Source organism: Heliangelus exortis, chromosome Z (genome assembly GCF_036169615.1).
Source record: "Heliangelus exortis chromosome Z, bHelExo1.hap1, whole genome shotgun sequence".
NCBI classification, from domain to species: Eukaryota; Metazoa; Chordata; class Aves; order Apodiformes; family Trochilidae; genus Heliangelus; species Heliangelus exortis.
Genome location: NC_092454.1, coordinates 37,673,546 through 37,697,440, shown reverse-complemented (window position 1 = coordinate 37,697,440; position 23,895 = coordinate 37,673,546). Strand labels below are relative to the sequence as shown.

Below are 23,895 nucleotides of genomic sequence, written 5' to 3'. Positions count from 1 at the left end.
GGCCCAGTCCATAGAAAGGCTGGGCGAATTTTGCTCATTCAAGCTGTTGTAGCATCTTCTTCCAACGAAACAACCAACTCCATTAGTCTTTTCTTCTGGGAAGCAGAAACAACGTTCTCATGAGAACTTTTTGCTGCACTTTGAGAGGAAGGCAAGGCAGCGCAGGTGGTGTAATTGCCAGTGACAAGTGGGAGCTGCCTGCAGGCTCCTCTCTTAAAATTAGTAGTCTGAGTTCTTCCTGTGGCCAAGGAATCTGTGCAGCACAGCACAGCATGAAGGGCAAAAGTCCTATGTGCAGTGCAACACAGCCTGGGTCAGAGTGTGCACAGGTTAACTGGTTTGTGGATCACTAGCTCCTTATGTGCAGTGGTCTCCCTATCATGATGACTCTAGATGGAGGTGATACAGTGACAGTAGACAGAGATAAGCCAGGTCCTCACCTCCTTCTTTGCTGTCACCAGCAAGATCTGTCAGACCTCTGCTCTTAGTGATGAAGCTTAAGGAGGAGAGGAGCTATGAGCTGGGTGGTCAAGTCAAAGATCACACAGGAGCACTCAGTTGACACAAGTCCCTGGGGTCCCAAGGTGCTGAGAGGTGACTGATACCCTTCTGCTGTTGCTCTCCATCAGCTCTCAAAAGCTGTGGAGGTCAGTGGGGCCCCAAATAACTGAAACCTGGCAAATATCACACCTGCCTTCAAAAAAGGGCAAGAGCCACCAAGAGGAGCTACAAGCTGGCCAGGGTCCCACTAGTCTGACATCATCAGATGAGTTGTAATGAACTTCTGATCTGGTTTTACCATCTTTGAATAAAATATTTTGTTTTATCATTAATTATTTTAAAGTCCTTGGTAGCCGAAGAGAGTATTCATAATTCTCTGTGCAATTATTTTGTCCTTTATGACAAATTGGACATTTTAACTAGCTTTTATTTTAGGTAACTTTTTTCCTTCATTTTGGCACCTATAAAATGGATTTTTAAAATACTGTATAATATACAGTGTATAATAAACACTCTATTGTGTTTTTGCAGTTTGTTTCTGTGTGTTGCGGATGAACAATACTTTTCCTGACTGCTTATTTGGATGGATTAATAATGAAGCGAAAAATTTATGCTATTACAGATTAAACACATGTTCCTGCATTTCAACATGAAATTGTTTTATTAAGGCTCTCTCCTGCATGTGTTGCCTAGTGTCTCTCCTGCAGTGAGCTTCCAGTGAGGAAACCTGACAAGTAACTTCTTATAGTACACCTGTCTTATATACTTGTCTGGAAAGCTGATCTTGAGTTTATTCTTTTACTGGTAGGGAAAAGAAAACTCTTCTGTGCAATACTACTTCAGTGCATGTGCAGACTAATCTGTTCAGTAGCGTGACATCTGGGTTTTTAAGGGTTAATAATTCATTATGATTTTAGGGATCCCATTTTTATCAGAACTGACCCAAGGTTAATGTATTTGCTGTGTGGACTGAGTTCTGCCTGATGCTGGAAAAAAATCCATAATGCTCTGCTATTAGTGTGAAGTGACTTTAAAGATGCTAAATGTTGTGCTAAAGGGAAGATGTCAGGTTTTGGATTTAAATAATTCTGGGTGATGCTTCTATTAGTCAACCTTCACAAGTCCCTTCCATGCTAAATTGTTCTATTAGTGTAGCTTTCGAGAATAGTACCTTTGTACCTGGTAGGACCAAGCCTGTTCTGAACTGACTGCCATCATATCTGATGCAAGTCAGATGAAGTAAACAGGGAGATTAACCCAACCCCAAATGTTGAGAGGGAACAAATTCTTATTTAAAAGATAAAACAGAGCAATAGTTCAATTTGCACCGTTCTTGTCTGTTGGTGTCTGCTGCAAATGCATCAGGGTTTATTATATTTAAGACGTTGTGTCAAGAAAATACAGATGACTGAAGTTAGCTTACTGTTTTTCTTTCTTGCTTGTGGAGGTAATAGTTATTAATTATTAATGTGCAGCCTGTTCTGTATCTGAAATCAAAGTACATGTCTTTCAAAAGGAGATGGAGCTTAAATAATTAGAATGATAGTGTCAAACTTCATGGGCAGAATATAAAAAATTATTAATAATTTAGGAACAAAAATCCAGATGGAACACCCAGAATCAACAGGTATCTTTTGAAATGTTGAGCGCTATTAATTGTATGCCATGGGTGAACTGGTAGTCTGTGAGCTGTTGATGCAGAGGTACTGTAGTAACAAATCATCCCACAAAAAGTCACAGTAGGACCCTGAAGGCTTGCTTTCCTGTAGGACATTTTATCTATTATCTCTTCTGTATACTTCCCCAGGTCTTACTTCAAAATACTGCATTTCATTAAAATGAAAAAAAAAAAAGTTTTAGATTACAAACAGTTACTTATAAGTAAGGAAGCAGGAAACCAAGTAGTGTAGGGAGATGAGAAATCTCTAGACCTATGACTAGGAGCATGAAAACTTATATCTAGATCAGGAGACACTTTTACCTTCCACAGTCTTTTTCACGTGAAGTCCTTGTGGTATTTTGATTTGTGTCATGTGTGTATATATAATATGTACAATATATATACATATATTACTATTGTTTTTTCCACCTTAGGAAGCAACTACTGTGAGGCATGCATGTAGGATTCTGGAATTCATCTAAAGGATACGGGATATTTTATTCATTATAACATAGTACACACAAGTATTTCTCAAAGTATCTGACATCTTAATATCAATTAAGAAAGCAGGAGCATGTTTTAGGCACAACTTTGGTAAGTGCTCTAAGTATGCTTTTATAATATATTTGCTATGTTTGTAGCTGAAAGCAACTTTTTGGAGACATAAATTTAAACTTCTGCTGAAGCAGCACTTCAGGAATCTCCTAACATTTGAAAATGAAAATGTAAAATTAAAAAAAAAAAAGTCTTCCAGGAAAAGTAGGACGTAGTTTCTTTGCTATTCTTATGTTCTCTTTGCTTTTAGGTAACATATTTGCTATAATGACACAATGGAAGTGTCGTGTAAAGAATATACCAAGTAGGCGATCTCTGTTGCAACTATCTGAACTTTGCCAGGAGTTGTAGAGAAACTATCTTGTTATGAGGTGAATCACAGTGTCTACAGAGATGCAAGGAGGAAAAAAAAAAATAGTCATGGCTAAATAAACAAGCAAATGAAACTTTCTACTTCTTATTGGCAGACTTTAATTGCTTGCTCTCTGGAAATAAAGTGTAATGAGAAAAAGTATCTGATGGTAATGTACTAATTTATTACAGCTATTTATTTTGGTTTTATTTCTTATTATTTCCCCTGAATGATAATAACATGATATTTACTCTGACTATTTTTCAGTGATTTACTCATATATTTAATTATCTTTTTATGAATACACATCAGTTAGTTTTTATTTTTTACTAAAAATAAAACCAGCTGGTTCTGAGCTGGTTAATAGAGCAACTTAAGAAGAATTTAGATCTTATTAAGATAGGTGAAACTTAGTGATGTTAGAGTATTTCTGCATAATGCTATTATAAGATCTAGAATAAATAACTGGAAAAATACTTATATATTTGTATGAGTATACGTATTTCTCAAACTACCAGAAAATTATTTCCAAATCTAAAACCAAGAAAGACAGAGGAAGTTCCTGAGAGTCCAAGCTTATCTTTGGCTTTCAATGGTGCCTTATTACCAGTTGGTCATAAATGTAATGTTGAAATATTTTTCTATCCATGGAAGGAGCCTCAGGAGTGTTGTCTAAGAGCTGAAGCTTGTAAGCTTTTTCTTTATAGTAATCATCACATGCATGTTTTAAAAAATAAACACTCAGTTTGCATTGACTGACAGGTATTATGAATCCATATATATACCCTGAAAATTTTAGGTATGGATCTATAAAGTCTATCAAATATACACTCTTCTGGGGCCTTTACTTGCAAAGCTCTCAAAATGAAAGTCTAAACCTGGACCTTCTGTTACGGTCTGAGGTAACATTAAAATTTATTTTTGTTTTTGATCCGTGAAACAAAGCCCAACCATAGAAGGGTCGGGTGCAAGCAGACTTTATTTGGCAATTGACACAGGCAAAAAGATAGAGCCAGGCAAAAGAGGGAGAGAGGAAAAGAAGATTTGAGAGAGAATTGGAAAAAAAAAGGTAAGAAAGAGGGAAGAAAGAACGAGACAGAGCGAGAGAGAGTCACCACCAGGGGTCCAGCTGCCCAGCGAGTTTCTTCAAGATGTCGCTGACCCTGGACAGGGTCTGATGTAAAACGGCGGTGGGTGAAGAGACAACAAGACATCCACAGCATGGACAGCCATAAATATCCCTGAGCTCCTTTTGTTCCGAAGGGGCAGCTGTCAGTCAGCTGCCACAGAAGCCAGGGGCATTGGCACCATAGCCATTGCAGGCAGGATGCCTGGAGCGGAGCTTCCACAGAAGGGTGCAGTCCCCCACCCACTCATCAGCCCTTACCTCCTTCCTGGCACCACTCCCCGCTCCGTACCAGCCCCCTCGGCCAGGTATATCAGGATAAGAACAATCAAGGTGGCTTCCTCCACCCTATCCAGGGTAATCGTGCCTGGAGGGACGTCCCAGCATTGCAGGCTGCCCCTCAGAAAAGGGGACAGTCTCCACCCAGTAGTTCTTATCTCTTCCCGAGGTGTAACCCCCTGCTCAGTTCTACTCAGTCCGGTCCTCCACTCTAGCCAGGGCTATTCACCTTAAAATTGCTCTTCTGAGACAATTACAAATCAGTGAGGTCAGACTCTCACACCTTCTTCATGAACAAGTAGAGGTGACTGTAATAATTCTACGGACCTAATAGCCTGGTATTTATTCTTACTCCCGGCACAGACCTCCATTAGCATTCCTTGCACCTCCAGAACGTGCCCTTGGGCCAGCCTACGGGATAATCTGGCACAGGGCTTTTACCTTCACATTGAACTGTTAATCTTTTGGGTGAACAAGTTAATTTGGGAAGGTGAAGATGCATCCTTGTACCCACCCTGATGCCTTCCCTTCTTCACTGGAGTACTTAGTGTGCTGAAGATGCTGGCAGGACCTTCTCTCTCTTTTATAAGTAAAACTAAGAATAATCTCATCTGGAATGCTGAAGTTATTTTCTTTTTGGAAAAACTGAAGACTATAGTATGCATCACTATTTGCCCTAATTTTTAAATTTCATTTTAAAGACAGCTACAATAGAGAAACCAAAGCTGCAGCTGCTTTACTTCAGTTTTCTCTGGTTCATTACAAAAAGCCTACCTTTATTGCTAAAAAAAGTTCTTCATGGTCAGATATGCTTTAGGAAATTTCATTAGTGGTCCCTCATGAGACACATTAAAAATAAGTACACATACATAGAGAGAGAGAGGATAAAACAGAAAAGGAAATGTGGCCATTGAGTGTGACTGGATGACTTAGGGGCTGGTGGGAAGCTTTGGGTCTCAGGATGTGGTCATAGGGAATGAGTATTCCTGTAGTACTATCAGTCAGAAGTTGGGAATGAAGAAGGGCACAAATAGAAAGTTATTGAGGCAACAAGGTGTGCAAGAAAGATACATTTTAATGCAGTGAAAGTAGCTGCAGTGATGTCCACCTCAGAGAGATAAGCATATTTATTCTGCCACTCAAATATCAAAATTGTAACCAGGCTACAATTGATTCAGTATACATTTTCTGAAGATCATGGCATGTTGATTTTAGATGTGCGTTTTGGTTTGAAGAAAATATTTCCCTAATGGTTAGATATCAGAGCTATCTTAAAAGCTTAACATTAAAGACAGATGTGAATCATTTACATTGGCAGAAGCAGAACACAGATCCTTTGTCATATGAAAATACAATTTTTTCAGACATCAAGGCTTCAGCCTCTGTGGACCAGAACTACAAAGGCTCAAATTCATTCCTGGCAGTTGAAGTTAGTGAAATAAGACCTGATGCTAAGCATATAAAAGCTTTAAATATTAGAATGTAAAAATCAAGAGATCGTTTTAAAAGGTTGCAGTGTTAAAATGAATTCATACAAGATATTAAGAAGGCAAGCCTCTTAGCTAGGGCTGTTCTTTGCCAGTAGATTTGATAGCCTTACTACAACTCCCTCATGGTTATTTCTCAGAGGTACTAGAGGACTTCAGAGATGTCCTATTTTACACTGTTGCATCGGTTGAGTTATGATGCAATTGGAGCAGGAATAATTTGTCCCTGTAATAGTGCTGAAGTGTGAGTGCATAAATGCCAGTTTCTCTTCCAAATGAGGTGACACTACTCAGACTGCAAAATGAGTTGGTGCAAATCTAAAGTGACTAATGAAAAAATTGCACAAGATAACAGGTGGATTGCACTGCACAGCATTCTTCAGTAATGGTGCAGTAGAAAGCCACAGTTTCATTAACTGAAATGCAGTGCTGTTCATCACATAATTTTTCAGCAGTAGTTACCAGAAAGTACAACAAGCAGAATAGCAAGGATATTCAAAACCTAATAAATTGATTTCTTTTTGTTTGCGTTAATAAATAGTAAAATAAGGGATTGATTTTGAGTCAGTAAAGAAACACACATGATTTCTCATTCATCAGGTGTTTTTCTCATTGTAATTAGCAAGATGCTTCTAGGGTGCTAGAGGTGCTCTTTGGATTTTGTTTCAGTGCAGACACAAGTTCATCACTGAAGACCAAATAATCAATGACTGTGAGATATCAAGTCACTGTTTCTGTCTCTGTAATCTATCAACTGCTGCACTGCATTTTGGATATGGTATCTCAATGGGAAAGACAAGACGAAGTGGCAACTGTACAAAAATATCTGTTAATACAGAAATCTGCCTTAGCTATTTCTTCTTTTGTTATTTTTTTATTTTATTTTTTTTAAAGACTTGGAGGGTAACAACTAGCATCCTCATCCTGATGCATACTGTTGGAAGCATTTGTCACTTGAAGAGAAGTTTAGAATCCCTTAATGATTCTTATATGTTTACTTAATTTGGGTTAAGAAAAAATGGAGATTCATCTTTCCTTCTGTGGACTGATCTTTGCATTGACCAAAGCATACTTATCCTTCTCTGTGCCCGTCAAAAGCACTTCTTTATTCCATTTTCCCAATTTCATCTGCTGTGGGATGGTCTAAGCCTCCCAGTCCAGTCTCTCTTCATATGAGTTAATTTTATCTAAAGATTCATATTTTTCTTGGAAGTCAGTTGTTGATCTCTATCTGATTCTTTCCTGGATTTTCCTCTTTATATGTCTTATGATCTATCCTTTTATGCAGAGCCTTTTTTGGAACACTGAGACTACCATTTCCATATATTCTTCTCTTCCCACTCCAACTTTACATATATATATAGATGTAAAGTCTTTCTAAAAGCTGAGTCATAAGGATGTATGCACTATTATTTATATTTAATTATTTTTAGAGAATGAGCAGAAATACTATTATACTGAAAAATGTTGACAGGTTCATCCCACTATTAAATAGTTTTTTATCTGTATAGACAAATACAAAATGCTTGAAGCAATGATTCTGCAGCACAGTTAGCACACTTGATTCTGAATCTCCTACCTACTATTTTTCTTTCGGTTCCCACAGCCTTTCCTCCTTTGTCTCATCGTCTTGGAACATCTGTGTAGTTAATATTATGATGCCCAGACTGTTACCTGGCTCCTTCTGAGCGTGGGCTGGAGCTTAGTGTTGTCTCATACCCAGCCTGCTAGAATTGAAAATGCTAGTGAGAATATCTGGTACTTACCTAGTCAGGGGTCTCGTGACAAAAACCAAATCATTTAATGTTAAAACTAGAGGCAAGGCTTAACAAAGGTGCCAGTCCAGATATCAAATATGCATGTAAGTTTGGCTTTCTCAGATTTTGTTGTTGTTGTTCTTTTGCTTGTTTGGTTTTGTTTTGTTTGCTTGTTTTGCTTGTTTGGGTTAATCATTTGCTTGGTTGGTTTTTTTTTGTTGGTTGTTTTTTGGTTGTTTAGTGTGTGTGTGTTTTGTGTTGGCTTTTGTTTGTTTGGTTTTGGTGTTGTTTTTTTTTTAATTTCTGAATTTTTCCCATGCTGGAAATGTATTACATCATCATCACGTGTATTAAATTTGCACAAATGTTAAAATATTTTTAATTTCCTGGAGGCAGTGATTCTAAAAAAAACCAAAAAACAAAACCAAAGCAAATCATGCAGTCTTATAAGGGTATTTTTCTTCACTTAATAGTTTGACACTAGAAAGCTATAGGTAGGTGTGCCTCCTGTGCTAATGACCTTGCTGAATATGATGTTGTCATCCAGAGTGATCACTGTTTATTACTAACATAAACATCCCATGGCTGGGATGTCTGTTACATTAGCAGCTGCCCATCTCATTGCAGAATGTATGTTCTAATAGAAGGAACTCTTTACATCAAATTAGGAGAGTTATTCTACTGTTCTAGTAATCCAACTGGATGAGATGCCTATAATTTCATAATCTAGCATACTGGGATACAGATCTAGCATACTGGGAATAAGTTCTAAAATTTATTATGTGAAAATCACATAATCATGGGATCATAGAGTGGTTTGGGTTCGAAGGGACCTTAAATTACCGAGTTCCAAGACTCCTGCCAGGGTCAGGGACACCTCCCATTAGACCAGGTTGCTCCAAGCCCCATTACACCTGGCTTTGAGCACTTCCAGGGAGGGGACATCCACAGCCACCCTAGGTAACCCATGCCAGTGTCTCACTATCCTCACACTAAAGAACTTCTTCCTACTCTCTAATGTAAAGCTACCCTCTTTCAGTTTGAAACTGATCCCTCTCATCACTAAAAGTAACAAGTCCCTCCCTAGCATACCTGGAGACCCCTTTTAGGTGCTGGAAGGCCCCAGTAAGGTCTCCCTGAAGCCCTCTCTTCTCCAGGCTGAAAAGCCCTAACTCTCTCAGCCAGTTCTCATCGGAGTGGTGCTTAACCCCCTTCTGGCCATCTTCATGACCTTCCTTTGTACTTGCTCTGTCAGATCCATGTTCTTCTGTGTGGACACAGACTCTCCAGGTGGAGCCTCACAAGAGCAGAGTAACAGGGAGAATCACCTCCCTTGGCCTGCTGGCCACACTTTTGATGAAGCCTGGAATACATTTGGCTTTCTGGGCTGCAAGTGAACATTGCCAGCTCATGTTGAGCTTCTCATCAACCAGCACCCCAAAGTCCTTCTCCTCAGGACTGTCCTTAAGCCATTCTCCTCCTAGCCTGCATTTGTGCTTGGGATTGCCTCAACCCATATTTTTTGTAAGTCGGTTTATTTATGTTAGTGGATCTTGATGTTCCCCTTAAATAGAAATCACTGTTTCCATGTCAGGGAAGGATGTGATATGTCTCAAATTTTATGAGGAAAATTAGATGTTAAAATATTGACTCTGATGGAATCATCTGCTCTGCTGCTAATGTGATAGATGTGTATTAATGCACACAACATCCAGTGTTGGTGTTAAGGGCTAGTAAAAGATACACAGCTGATTCAGTGCATAATGAACTGAATATGAGATGGAAAATATAGCTAACTGGTATCTGGACATAGTAAACAAATCCCCCACTTAGCTTCATCTGCCCTTGTTCAACAGGCGATATTGATCTTTCTGACACCTTCTCATAGCCATAGTTCCAAATGTACTGTTGACCATTCAGAAATCCAGGTCCAATAGGAAATGTAGCACATGCACAGTAGTTCTGATATATCCAGAAAAAAAGTTTGCAAAGCTGGCTTGTGCTCGTGGGGTTCATATGGCAGCTGATGCACTTGGACTGCACTGGGCTTGCAGACATGTGGTGCATTGCATATCAACTGGTTTCTTCTTGAAAAACAGTCCAGAACTGGACTTTGTCACAAAAGTTGTAGCTGAATTAATTAATTTATTAGTGAACTAGTCCACGTAAGGATTTCCAGGTTTCTAGGTAAAAGAGTTTGTCCTTAGTATAGTCCCCTATACTACTGTGGTTTTAAAGTGGACTTTTCTGTCAGGGTGTAGTATCGGCAAAGTCAAAGATCTAAGAAAATAAATATGATCGTTATTGATTTTCCAAATTTAGTTGTCAGTACGAATGGATTTTGTTTCAAAAGAAAACTTAATAGATGAGAGAACAAGACTTTATTTGGGGATGACCTTATGTACAAATACAATTCTCTTAAAAATTTTATTTTGGACAACTGTATAAAAACTTTTCATTTGATAAAGTATAAGTATAGAACAATTGAAGAAAATATTTTTAGGTCTTTCTTATATATGTAAGCAGTGAAGTAACATGCTTTCACAGGTGCAGCAGGGGACCTAGTGAATTTCTCAGCATATTCAGAAAAATGTAGTAGTATATTTATATGGGATTCAAAGAACAAAGGAAGAAAAATCTAAAATTTGTTGGAAAAATTTAGATTATGTTCTCTACTTGAGTTTTAATTTCTGACAGATACAAGTGCTTTTCACATTTTAATAAAATCTTTGTGCAGCTGTCAGCTTACTTTTAGACACTGATATTGTCCATCTTCTTACATAGAGAGAACCAAGTCCATACACTTCCCAGGATATTGGAGAAATATTCAAAATACCTGAAATACAGATAGATGACAATGTCACAAAGGTACGTGTTAGAAACAGTTTTAAGACTATATGCTAAGTAACCTGGCATAGTAGTGATTTGCAAATAATGAAGAAATACATGGAAGTGATGTTGTATCCTGGTAGTGAGAAATTCTTTCATCACAAAGTCTTTCAAAACTGAAATCTTAATTTGTGTCAGAGGTATGCTACCATGAAGCCTCTCTTATCATTTATGATACTTAAGGATCAACAGTGCTGAAATCTGGAAAGATCTAGTTCTCATTGAAGAAAGAAAATCCATTGACTTGGTAGGCTATGAAATACTTCCTGTTGTTTAATCTGAATCTTTTGGGTGACTAATGGTGATGTGAAAAAAAAAAACCCAGTATGTTTTAAAAGTTTCTTCCATATAAAAGAGGTTTTTTTAGGCCCTCTTGTAATAGTGTAGGCAACCTGAGCCCGCCCTTTTGATTTCTTCTTGCTATGAGACTTAAGGTGTGTAGTCATAATGTCAGATCATTTAAAGATCAAGACAAGAATCAATCACTGCTTTCAAATTGCTTTTAGAAACGTTCTTGTGCAGATGACCATTTGCTTTAAATAGTATGCTTCAGCATGGTATCAGCAATGTGAGAGGTCAGAAGTTCTGGCCTAGTCATTTGCCCTGCTTCAGTGCCAGAGAGATCACAAGGAATTGCTAAATTGTTACTTAGACTGAGGTGAATTGAAATTGGGAAATCAAAATTTTAAAACATAAAAATTCTAAGAGGATTTTTATGGAGTTTCTAAACAGTAAGAGCATTTGAAGAATATAGATGTTACAGAAGTAGACAGGGCTTAATTAAAAAGAAGTGCTTAAATAAAAAGTCACTCTTGATAGGTACTGTTGTTAGCATGGCGTTTGTAGCCTTAGAAATCTTTATTACAGAATTCACCATCGAAGTTGGAACCTGTCAGCAAATGCCAACAGCAGAAGAAAAAAAAAATCTGTTCCGAACACATAGTTAAGTCTGCCCTTTAAAAAATGTGCCTTTGCTTTTGGGAGAGGAAACATGAAAAATTAATTTTTTTGAAGGGCATGTGTCATCACCGTTCTTTTTTCTCTAAAAAAAGAAGGCTGAAATTTTTGTATAATACAGTAATCCTCTTGCCAGACTTATTGTGGGATGTGTCTGGAACACATAAGCAATAAAATACTGCAAACTTTTATTACTAATGTAGAGAAACACACAGTTTGAATGGGTGTAACTGTCTAAAGGCGACATCTATCTGTTGTAGCAAGTGGACTTGCAAAGGAGAATTTTATAAAAAAATAACAATGCATATAGAGATGTATTTAGACTCTTCAATTGTGAATGTTAGAATGAATCTTATTTGATTGTGTGCAATACAAAAGTGCAAATCCATTGACTTTTGTATATCATATAAAAATTTCCATTCAAATGGAATAAGATTTGACAGTATCACAAGAGAACTGATTAACAGTCGAAGATACACAAGGTTAGATTACAGCCTGAAGTAATAAATAATTTTGTTTCATGCTTTTTGGAGAACACCTCCTGCCTTGCAAGGAAATCTTTGAACGATCTTCACAAAGAGGACAGTAGCAGAAGATGGTCTGGCCAAGGGAACAAGTATTAGTCTGTGTTTCAAGGGACTGTGTACAGAATGCGATTTCAAAGCCTTTTGCCTGTCATTTCTTCTGAATGGTTTGCTCTTAAGAGTGCTCTATAGGTCACAGGGTTTCATTATGTTTTCTGCTAGGCTGGAGGTTGTTCCTCTTTTCCCTTTTCCGTTTTCCCTTTTCCGTTTTCCCTTTTCCGTTTTCCCTTTTCCGTTTTCCCTTTTTCCTTTTCCCTTCTCCCTTTTCCCTTCTCCCTTCTCCCTTTTCCCTTCTCCCTTTTCCCTTCTCCCTTTTCCCTTCTCCCTTTTCCCTTCTCCCTTTTCCCTTCTCCCTTTTCCCTTCTCCCTTTTCCCTTCTCCCTTTTCCCTTCTCCCTTTTCCCTTCTCCCTTTTCCCTTCTCCCTTTTCCCTTCTCCCTTTTCCCTTCTCCCTTTTCCCTTCTCCCTTTTCCCTTCTCCCTTTTCCCTTCTCCCTTTTCCCTTCTCCCTTCTCTCCTCTCCTCTCTCCACTCTCCACTCTCCCCTTCTCCTTTCCCTGATTTGTTTCATGACATTATGTGTGTGGCCACTGCAACTTTTGATTTAACATGAGGAGCATGAACTATTGTTTGTTTGCTTCTGTCTCCAGAATGCCTTCCTGCCATGACAGCTGGAGAATTCTGATTCCTCTCCAGCTGCTTACTCAGTGGGACAGTACAAGTCAGTAGGTTTGCTTTTGCTCAGGCAGGATGGTATATAGGAGTAGAGCATAGGACTGGAATGTTGGTGAATAGGCAGTTAGAAAGAAGACTTAAATGCTCAGAAGACAGAAACCAAAAAGTTACTTGCCATTTCTGGGTTTGGCTGTACTTTGGGCTCCAATGTAATTACACTCAGTGACTGTAGTCTATATTGTACAAAACTTGCTTTTGCTATATAGACTGATCCTGCCAGTATGTCAGAGTTGTGTATCCTGAAGTGCCTGGAGCTGTTCTAGGTAACCCAAGAGAATGAGGGCTGTAAAAAGAACTATGAGAGAAATACAGTCTCGGTGTCTTACTTGGACTTGGATGCATCCAATAATAATCCAGAGGTGACTTTGAAAGTTTCTTATAATTTCCCAGTTCACATATAACTGCGCAATAAGCTTTAGCGAATTTCTAGCTGTTTGTCATTTTAATTGCTACCCTGTGATTCAGCTTAGGCTCAAGAGCTCTCCTGCACAAACATGTTTTGGTCTCTTTGGAAGCCTAATTTAAGTGAATACCTGTAAAGAATAGAGATGTCCTTAAGAGGCCTGCTAGAGGACTCAGCTGCTGAGAGCTTATGTAACATGGACAAAACCTCAGCTTATACCAGTGTGGTTTTCTCCCCTGTTTTTTAACATTTGACATTAATGTTGCTTTTTTTACTAGTCAAAACTGTTCTACAGTTCCCATGAAGGCTTTTAGTCTGAAAGCTCTTAATGCACTTATGATTGTTCTCCCAGTGCTCTGCCCTGAGACCAAGAGGACCTGCTTTCATTGAGAGCACAGAAAGCGTCTTCTGCATTGCTCTGACCACTTCACTATTTTTAAGTGCGAGCTATGTCCCTTCCTTAAGCATATTGGTAATGACTTTAAAAGCAGCTTGGTATTTTGTATGAAGTGGATGGCAATTATTCTCCTCGGTTCTAGTCTAAATTTACTTATAACCTTGTTTATCTATTTGTTCTTGTTTTGATGTTAACCCCTAGATGAGATAAGGTTTATCTTGTTGATATAACTGGCAGCTGGAAGTTAATCAAGCTTTCCTCTTCAAACATCTGTCTGCCTCAGTAGCCCTCCTCTGTGCTTGCTCTAAAGGAAGCAAGTATTTATAACTTTCTTTTTTAACATAAATGGTTCGCAACTCCATGTTACTGCTACAGAATTTGAAAATTAATTTCTGTCCAGGAAGTGTATTTCCTGATATAGGAATAGTATATAGGCCTATAGTCCTGTCATCTGATCTCCCTCATCTCTTAAAACTGCTGAGTATATGATCTTGACTTTTTTACTGTGAAATGGTCTTTCTTCTCTTGGCTGACATGGGTAAACCATACATGTATTTCTGTATCTGACTAATGCCTTCCAAAATTCTGTCATTGGCACATGTGATTGCTGTTACTGAAATTTTTTTTTAATGTTAAGACAACTATTGAAGCTGTGGAATAAGACCAGAATGGTACACGAGGAAATCTGCTGGTAGCCTCCTTCTTGTCTGATGTATTTTGATCCCTATCTACCATTTCATGTGGTTGGTTTTACTTTCTTTAGCAATTTCATTTTCCTGTAGCTCTGCAGTTTATATAATTTGCTATGTGGCAGTGTATCTAATGTTTTATTACAGTCAATAGGTATAAAATTTACTATACTTCCCTTTTGTGGAAGAAATCTGACTCTTTATCTAAAGAGTTTTTTTGGTCCATTTGATATGCTTTTTTTTTTTTGCCAAATTTCTTCAAATTTATAATCCTAAACATAATGGAAACAACTAGCTGTCTTTTTCTGTGTGACTTTATGAAAAAGGCAGGGTTGTTTTGTTTGGCTCGGTTGTTTTTTTGTTTGTTTGTTTTTTGTTTTTTTTAGGCTGGAAGGGTTGGAGAGACTCGGGAAGACAAATGTGTACACTTATACACCTTATACAGTAACAGCTGACTGCACTACTGATGGAGGTTAGTCCTGTGCACTGTAACTTTATTAAGGAAAAGAACCAGGGAGACCAAAACAAAAATGAGGTATGGCATTTATGTTTTCCAAGCAGCCTGTTGATTGCCACTTGCATTAATTTGTCTACAAACTCCCACATACCATGTATCTTTTCTTTTAAGTCTTCTGCTTCCACTGAAAAAAATATGATTAAAAAATTGTCTTTGAATCTAACATTGGCTTGTATAAACTGTGCCATTACATAAAATGCCAGACTTTTTGTAAAGGCAGACACTGCCACTTGTGATACAAGTTTGACAACTCAGTTGATTTTTCATACTGAAACAGAAGCACTCAGTGCTGGAAAAAATAAAGAAATAAATTCTGCTAGCAGGGGATGGTTCCCATCCTTTCTTCTAAGGAGACCTTGCTTTCCGTTCCCTTTCTGTGTATGTGAGGACTCCTGGAAAGATACCAGTGTCATTCTGGTCAGAGAAACAAAGATTTTTGTAATGGGAACAGATTAAAATTTGCCAAACTGGAAGAGGAGAACATTCCATGTAGCAAAGAAGGTCTTATATTGCACAAGGTAAATAGAGAATTCTTACAAGAGGATAATGACAGTGCATGAATAACATGAAATACGAGGCCAAGGCCTTGCTATGTCAGTCTGGAACAACATGGGCCCACCTTGAAAGGAATTTGTCATGTGATTTAAATACTACAGAGGGCATGTGTTTTAGGAGTTTTAGTGCTAACCGGGAACCCTGGACTTACTAGGGGCACGTAATTTATTTGTGTTTTTAAAAATCTGTGTCCTGGTAAGAAGCTTCAGCACATCTGAATTGTGTCGCCACATGCAATCTGTTTTAGCTGTAGTGCCTCTTCCTTACCAAAGAGTGATAACCATTTCAAGGTATCTTATGTTATTTTTATGCAAAGTTTCAGTTTCCAGAAAAAGGCAAGGAATGCCCAAATGACAAGTATAAAAATAAATTATTTTTTTTTAATTCCATGTACACATGACAAACAGTATAACTTGCAGGTTTTGCCCTTTAGGTTTTTCCTAAGCAAAGGAATCATTTAACTTTTGTTGACTGGGCAGGACATTACACATACCCGGTCTTTGCATGTCTACACATACCCATGCAGTTCTTGCACCAGGTGTCAGGACCTTCTGTTTGAGGAAGCTGCCCAGTTGAGAGCTTGCTAAAGTTAAGGCAGACTTTTTTCTGGGGTTCTGTTTCCTAAGTGGAATATAATGTAGATCTTTATTTCCTCAGGGTCACGTCAGCCATACTAATAATGATCACAGATACAAACTATAGGTTGTAAGTTTGCATTGTTACCCCTTTTTCTTACGACTGTTTGCTGTTATGCTGCTCACTGTCATGGATTTCCTCATAAGGTCTCAAGTTGTCTTTTGTAACCAACCATACAGTAGTAATTTTGACCAATGTGCAGAAATATTTCTATGGAACTTAGACATGAGAAATTTTAAACTAAGCAGGCTTTGACACGAAAGAGATGATTCTCTCTGTGTGTCTTTTTTCATGCATGGTAACCACTGTATCTGTTGTGGAAATCTCTCAAAAAATATCCAACCAAAACTGTTTAGCTGAGAACCTTTCTCTCTTAACTTTTTTCCTTAGCCTAGACTAGCACCTTGCTCCTCTGAAGAGCATTTAATACTTTTCATATGTCGTCCATAAAAATTGCTGTATAATTAAGTATTGTTGCATACTTAGCCTTAATATTTGTGATGGAATCTGTTGAACCGTGTTTTGTGCAAGAGTGTTTAGACGCAGTCTTGCTAAACTGTTTGAAAATATTATTATGATAGCACTGTTCTCCGGAGCTGAAGGTCCCTGCTGAGGGCTTGTCACAAGAAAAAAGCTCATCAGTGCTCTATGTGGTTTAATTTACCATCTTTATTACTTTACATTTCATGTAATATTTGTCTGACTTTACAGACAGTTTCAGGAAGCTCATCTGTCAAGCTTCAAAGTTCAAAGTAATCAAATAGTAGGAAAGCAAATTATTCCTCTACATGACAAATGAAGAGCAAAGACTGGGAAAACATGCTTTCAATCCTGTCACTAAATAGATTTGATATTCCAACACAGGAAAATATCAAAGACAATTTACATATTGCTTTTAAAAATGATCCAGTTAATCCTACTACACAGTACTTTGACAATAACCTCTGAAAACTAGTTGCACATGCATTTTTACAGAAACAAAACAAACCAAACAAAAACCAAATGCAAACAAACAAAATAATAACTAAAAAAAATATTGCTGAAGATTAAAGCTATAGTATAAAAGAATCGTAGACTAGGTAGCCTTCTGTGGGCAGTTTCTTCAAGCAATGAAGTTCTGTATTTTTAACAATGTTGTGTTAATATGTTAATATTGCAGCTATTTTGAAGAATATGAAGGAGGAGATGGGGTTTTGTGGTGTTTTTTCGTCTACCCCTACTAATTAAATTCCAACTTTGCTTTCTGGAGTATGAATGTATGTATTTTTTATGTAACTGAGTGGGCAAAAATACAAAAGATTTAAATGCTGGCACCCTTCCAGCAAAAGACAAGAATCCTGACATAGAGCAGATGCCTTGGTTATTTTTTTCCTACAGAAATTTAGGCTTCATTGTTTCATGCTGTTTTTATACCTTCTGCAGTTTGACATTAGTGGTAATTTGGCATACATTTGACAAGTCAGCAGGTTTTCTTTTTTGCCAGGGGTTAATTTTTATAAAGGGACATCAACAATACACACGCATGCAATTGTTGTGAGAAAAATATTTTAATTATTATTTTAATATATTCATAATTTTCATATATAATAATAATTAAACTGTATCAGAACCAAGGGTAAGAGGCTTGCTTCTTCTTCTTTTCTGCACCCTGCATTCTTATGATTTCCTCAGCTGGAATAGAGTCCTTGGGACTGATGGAGTCCTTGGGGCCATCAGACCTGCTCTTAGCACACAGCAAGAGGGAAGTGACAGCATGAGTTTCAGCACTTTAGTGTGCAATCACAGATGTGTTTAGGCAGTCTTGTCTGTCATTCATACAGTATGCGAACAGCCTGAGTCTCTGAAAAATGTTTCTTTGCTTCATTCTGGAAGCTGGCACTCCAGAAGCCAAATCTTTCTTCAGAAAGTGGTGTGCTGTTTCCTCCATAAAGAACTTCTGGGTTACTCTGAGCTGTACCACAGGGACCTGTGCCTGAGCATGGGTTTCCTTTGCTTATAGCTCAGGGATCTCTGAAGGTATTAAGGATGATGACAGCCTCTTCATGTATTTTTTATGAACTTGCTCTACTTGCAGTGTAGTGAGATTCTGTTCCAAGTCTTTTCTGCTGTATCAAGTCTTAAGCCACAGGTCTCATATTAAGGGCAGGGAAGACAAGCATTGTTTTAGGATAATAAAGTATAAAACTGGGGCTGGCAGGAAACAATAGGTGGGAACCACTTTGATCTTCTTGTAGCTCTTGGATTTTGGTATTCTAACAAGATACTGCTGGACCAGCTCGCTCTCTTAAGAAGTTAACATCTCCCTGGGCCAAAGTTTGATCTTATGCTAGCTCTTTTTGACCACATGTAGCCCCTGGCTTAGATTTGGCAAGCTGATTCAGGGAAATGGCTAAGGAAATAATTTTCTTTCCTTTTCCTCAATAAATAACAGTGAAACAACAGAAAAGTCATCATGAGAGATCTCACAGCCACAGTGGTATTGTCATTGGTAGCCAGCTCTGGAGATTGTTTAGTCCAACCCTCAGATCAGAGCAGGGTCAGATGCAACACGTTGCATAGCACTCCATGTATCTTTTCTCTTCCCATCAGGTTTTTATATACATGGATTAGATCCCCCTGAGCTTTCTCTCCTCCAGTCACAGCCTTCTCAGCATCTCCCTTATGACAGATGCTCCAAGCCCCTTCCATCTTCATGGCCTTTTGCTGGGCTCCATCCCGTGGCTCCACATCTCTCTTGTAATGGGGAGCCTAGAACTGTGCCCAGTATTCCAGATGTGGCCTCACCAGTCCTGAGTGGTGGCAAAGGATCACCTCCCTCCACTTGCTGGCAATGGTATTCCTAATGCTCTCAGAGTGCCCTTGTTTTTTAGCTGCAGCCACATGTGCTGGCTCTTAAACAGCTTTATTGTCCACCAGGACCCCCAGGGCCTTTTCTGACCACATATTCCAGTTGGTTAGACCTCAGCCTGTGCTGGAGCCTGGGTTTTTTTCTCACCAGGAACAAGACTTGGCATTTTTGGTTTTTGAGCAAAATGAGGATCCTGTCAGCCTATTATCCCAGTCTGTCAAGGTTCCTCTGAATAGCTGTAGGCTCATTTCATCTGTCAGCCACTCCTCCCATGTTTGTATCATCTGCCAGTCTAATAACAAATAGGCCTATAGGGAAAACCTAATTGTCTTTCTGGAAGTTACTGCGTGCAGGTGACTTTATTTCCCTCCACAAAATGCTTCAAAACTTTTCTATTTATGACATTGCTAATCTGAATCATCTGCAAAATTATTCTGACTATAGCTTCAGCTCTGGCAGATGGATGCTGTTGCACTCCATGATGAGAAGGACAGATCCTCCTTCCAGTGTCAGCTCAGAAGTCATTTAATATATATATATGGAACAATCAATTAACATATGAAATTGTTATTGGTATTTGGAGGATCTTGGAGACAGATCAGATAACGCTGATGTCAGATCTCTCTGGTAACTGAGCTCTCAGAGTGTGCATGTTACAGGCTTGGAAGTGATCTCTGTGGTAAGTAGAATGCCAGTCCATTGCCCTTTCTGGGATTTGATTGCTTGTTAAACTATTTCATATTGTATGAAATAGCTGGATTTTTTTTTTTAAACAGGTCTTAATTAATAATTATATGGAATGAAAAAAATATCATTTAATATTAATGAGATTTTAATACTTTTTTTAAAAATAAACAGTAGAACAAGCCTTAATCATCTGCAAAATACACAATAAAACAAAAAAGGGGGAATATTTGCTTGTGGTATATCTTTAAATATATTTGATATGTGGTTTTAGACTAAGGATATTCAGGTTTTTCTTCTTTATTCAAGACAAAATTAGAAAAGCATAACTTGCTTTATTTTGTGCTAGAATATGTTGGTTTTCACTTTGAGATATTTTTAATAAGATGTTTCTTGGTGGCCTTTATTTCTTTTCCTTCTTAAAAGCAAAAATCTATGTCCCTTTTTTTCAAATAAGCAATTCTAAATCAGTTCATCTAACTTGCATTAAAATGCTCATTGCAAATGCTTGTGATGTGCTTCAGAGAACTCTTTAGGTGATATCCTTCCTCTCTTTTCAAGATGAGATATTATTTTTTTTATAATTTTTCTTTTTTTTGCAAATGAAAGTGAGATTCTGATCCTTAGTGATTCTAATTCCTGCTGAGAAAGAGAAGATAATTTACTGGGTTGAGTAACATTAATTTACTCAATTGTATGTGATATTAGTCTAGGCAATTTTTAAGCAAATCCTACTATTTAAGTTGACTTTTTGTTCCGTAACTCTTTGTTTGCAGTATTCTTTCAAAGCTAGATGAAAATGCCAGAAAACCCCAAGCTACCTTTATGATCAGTGTTTGCTTGCCTGCACTGCATGGTATTTTAGTTACAGACACGTGGCAAATTCAGTATGAGATACAGTAGGATTTTACATGGAACCAGTATTGCAGAACTGATGTTATCTTTTCAAGGCAGCAGACCAGTCTGATCTCTGGCTCTCACTGCATACTACAGTCTGCTCTGAAGGCTGTTGCTGAAATACCACTGCTGATCCTTCTGAAGGCCAATCTCGCTCTACTGTTGGATAAAAGACCCCCTTCCACCCTAACTCCCAAGGGAACACCTCTGCTTCCACATGTGTTCCTCCCTGTGTTCTCTTTCTCTTTGGAGATCTTTGGGGAAACTCCTCAAATCTGTAGTGAGCTTTCTCGTGCAACTTCGGAGAAATCTGGAGCCTGCTTAGGTTTACAGACTGAGAACTGAGCTCTAGGCATGATTTTGTCACAGTGAGGGACCACCATCTCCTTCAGCTACTTCGAGGGCCTGATACATTCAGGCTTCACACAAACAAGGAATATTAACTTCAAGGTTATTGTCAGAGGAAGTGCTGAAACCTTCTGACTGGCAGATCAGGAGGACAAATAAAGGCGAAAAGAAATTTCAATTAGGCACCTCGAATCATAGAATCATAGAATTGTTTGGGTAGGAAGGGACTTTAAAAATCATCTAGTTCCAAACTCCCACTAGATAAGGTTGCTCAATGCCCCATCCAACCTGGCCTTGAACACTTCCACGGAGGGGGCAGCCACAGTTTCCCTGGGCAACTTGTGCCAGCATATCACCACTCTCACAGAAAGAAGTTTTTCCCAATGTCTAACCTAAATCTCCCCTCTCCAAGTTTTAAACCATTGCCCCTTGTCCTATTGCTACACACTGGTGCAAAAAGCCCTTTCCCAGCTTTCTTTTAGGTCCCCTTCAGGTACTCAAAAGCCACTCTTCTTTAAGCTGAACACCCCAACTTCATCAGACTGTTTTCATGGGGGAAGTTCTCCAGCACACTGATAATTTTTGTGGCTCTGCTCTGGACACACTAAATATTGTCTGGGTAATAAGGAAAAAAAAATGTCTAAAAAATCAGTTTGAAGTGTAGAAAACTGAAAAGAGTACGTGTTAATATATAAACATGGTATGAAAAAATAAACATTATCTCAATGAACCTAAACAAAATATACCAAAATGCAGGTGTTTCTTGAAACACTGGGTGTATCACCAGTATTGTCAGGTATTGGCAACTTGTGACTTCAAATATTTAGCCTGTATTTAAGACATATTTAAGTATTGCTGTTAGTGTTTGCTGACAGCTCATCTATATGCAAGGTGAAAATGGCAGATGTGAGTATTGGAATAAAGGAAGAAGGAATACAGTGAGCAATCAGGGTGAAGGTTAGATACTGGAGTAGGCAGAGGCTTGTAGCCCAGCTGTATCCCCATGCAGAGAGGAAGATTTGGGAAAAGTAAAATCGTGGCTGAATGGAGCTGCAGGTAACAACTAATACGGGAAGGAAAGTTTTTCAAATTTGAAAAGTACAGTTGCAATTTTTTTTTTTTCTCCTGGAGAGAGATGTAGTTATTGTTGCAGAGATTTGTTTTTCAGTGGGGAGATCTGAGATACAGAGTCTCCAGGGTTTTATATGACCCTGGCTTGAGATAAATTCGAATTGCAAATGTGATTCCAAAATAATCATTGTAGTGCTCTTTCTATTTATCAAAAGGGTCAAGATACTAGTGTTATAATCCCCTAAAAAAGCACTGCTGTCATGAAGTTAGTAATGAAATTATGTCACTGGCTTTAGAAGGAGTACTTGGAATTACATGGAATGCACTGGAATCTGTGGGGAAAAAAGAGTAACTTTCAAATTTATCGCTATTTTATGTGTATTTTTCATAAAGATAAAAGCAAGAATTTTCCTAGTCATGCTACAAGTGTATTACGATGTTTGAGACTTTTTTTATACTCTGTAAATGAGGTACACTTACCTTCAGGAGGTATGTTTTATTCTTCTTTTATAAAGACATTATTGCAAGATAATATTACAGTGTCAATGAAGAGGTTATGCATTTTAGTTAACTAAATCTAATGCTGCAGAATATGTAAATTATTGCAAAGTGGATGTAAATTGAGAGAATCATTGGCAGCCTGCCAGATCTTCTCTGAAAATTATGAAATGGGTCAGAGAAGATGGTGGACATGTTTTGTGTGTATTCATGGAAAAAGTAAAAAGTGACAGATGTGTTCTGTGATATAATAAAGGTGGCTGGTGCCATCTTCTGGAGGTGGCAGTGATGAATCAGAGTGTCTAGGATTCTAGACAGGAAAATGTGGGGGGTTTAAATACAGTTCAGGGTGTTTCAGCACAAATACAAGGCAGGGATTGAAGACTTCGTGCAAGTCTGCAGCATTTGCTCTCTATGGGGCATTTAGGATGTTTTTCCTGAGCTGTTTTTCAATTTTTGACAGCCCCGCCTGAAGACAGCTAGAAGTGCTGCTCTCTTTTCCACAGAACATGTTCTTGTGTAAACAATCTAATTTATTCCACTACATCCATGCAGATCTTAATTTTTGTCTTTGGGGGCATATCAGTGCTGTGCTGCCACAGCAAAGGTCTAGGCTCATTTTTCCCAGAAGCAGCCTATTTGTGGAGCTGCTGGTGTGTGTGTATGGAAAGCCATGAGGGGCCAACATCCTCTTTTCTCTATAAGATCACTGGCAGTTTTTGGCCTTTCTAGAAGTTCTCTTTTGGTTGTTTTTGGACAGTCTCACATTTAGTCAACTGTATCATTGCTCATTTGTTCAAGAGAAAGGATGCCACCATTTCCTTTAAAAAAAAAACAACCAGAATATGTCTTGATCTGTGCTGAAAGGCTGGAATTTATCCCTCTTTTTTTTTTTTACTTCTTCATTTCCTTGGGAGCTAAGAAGGAGCTTGTCCTCTTAGTGCAGTTGTGAAGCTTTTGTAACACGGCCATGTAACTTCTGTAATTCAGGCCTACTACTTGCATGAAAGTGATTGGAAAACAAAACAAAATGAAACAAATACTACAAAATAAGAGAGGAAGACTGTACAGTATCTAGCTCTGAGTCTTGGGTTTTTCATAGTCAGTGGAAACCTATTTTCTAGTCTTCAAGCTTCCCTGTTTACTTAAGCCTAATTTTTTTTTGAACTTTCTGTTTTCTTAGAATTTTGTGGTTCTGTGTTCACTTCTCACAGTGGTTTTGAGGGAAAGACCTTAGAATCATAATGGGGAAGCTACAGAGTGACACAGGACAAAGCAATTGCAAAACGTGGCATAAAATTTTAATATTGCTTAATGTACAAGTGCTGCATAAAAATGCACCAAATAGCTAGTACTGAAGGAAAATTGTAAATGAAGACACTTTTTTTTCTAGAGGGCATAACTTCTTAGATGCTTCCAAATCCCTAAGTGTGATTTTTGTGTTGTTCTTTTGTTTGTTTGGTTGGTTGGGG

General features: G+C 38.2%; 1 protein-coding gene across 3 annotated transcripts in view; it reads left to right on the top strand.

The window, feature by feature from the left end:
- TRPM3 (transient receptor potential cation channel subfamily M member 3) overlaps positions 1–23,895 on the top strand; it is a 352,377-nt gene that overhangs the window by 4,701 nt on the left and 323,781 nt on the right. The gene's annotated exons all lie outside the window — the stretch shown is intronic.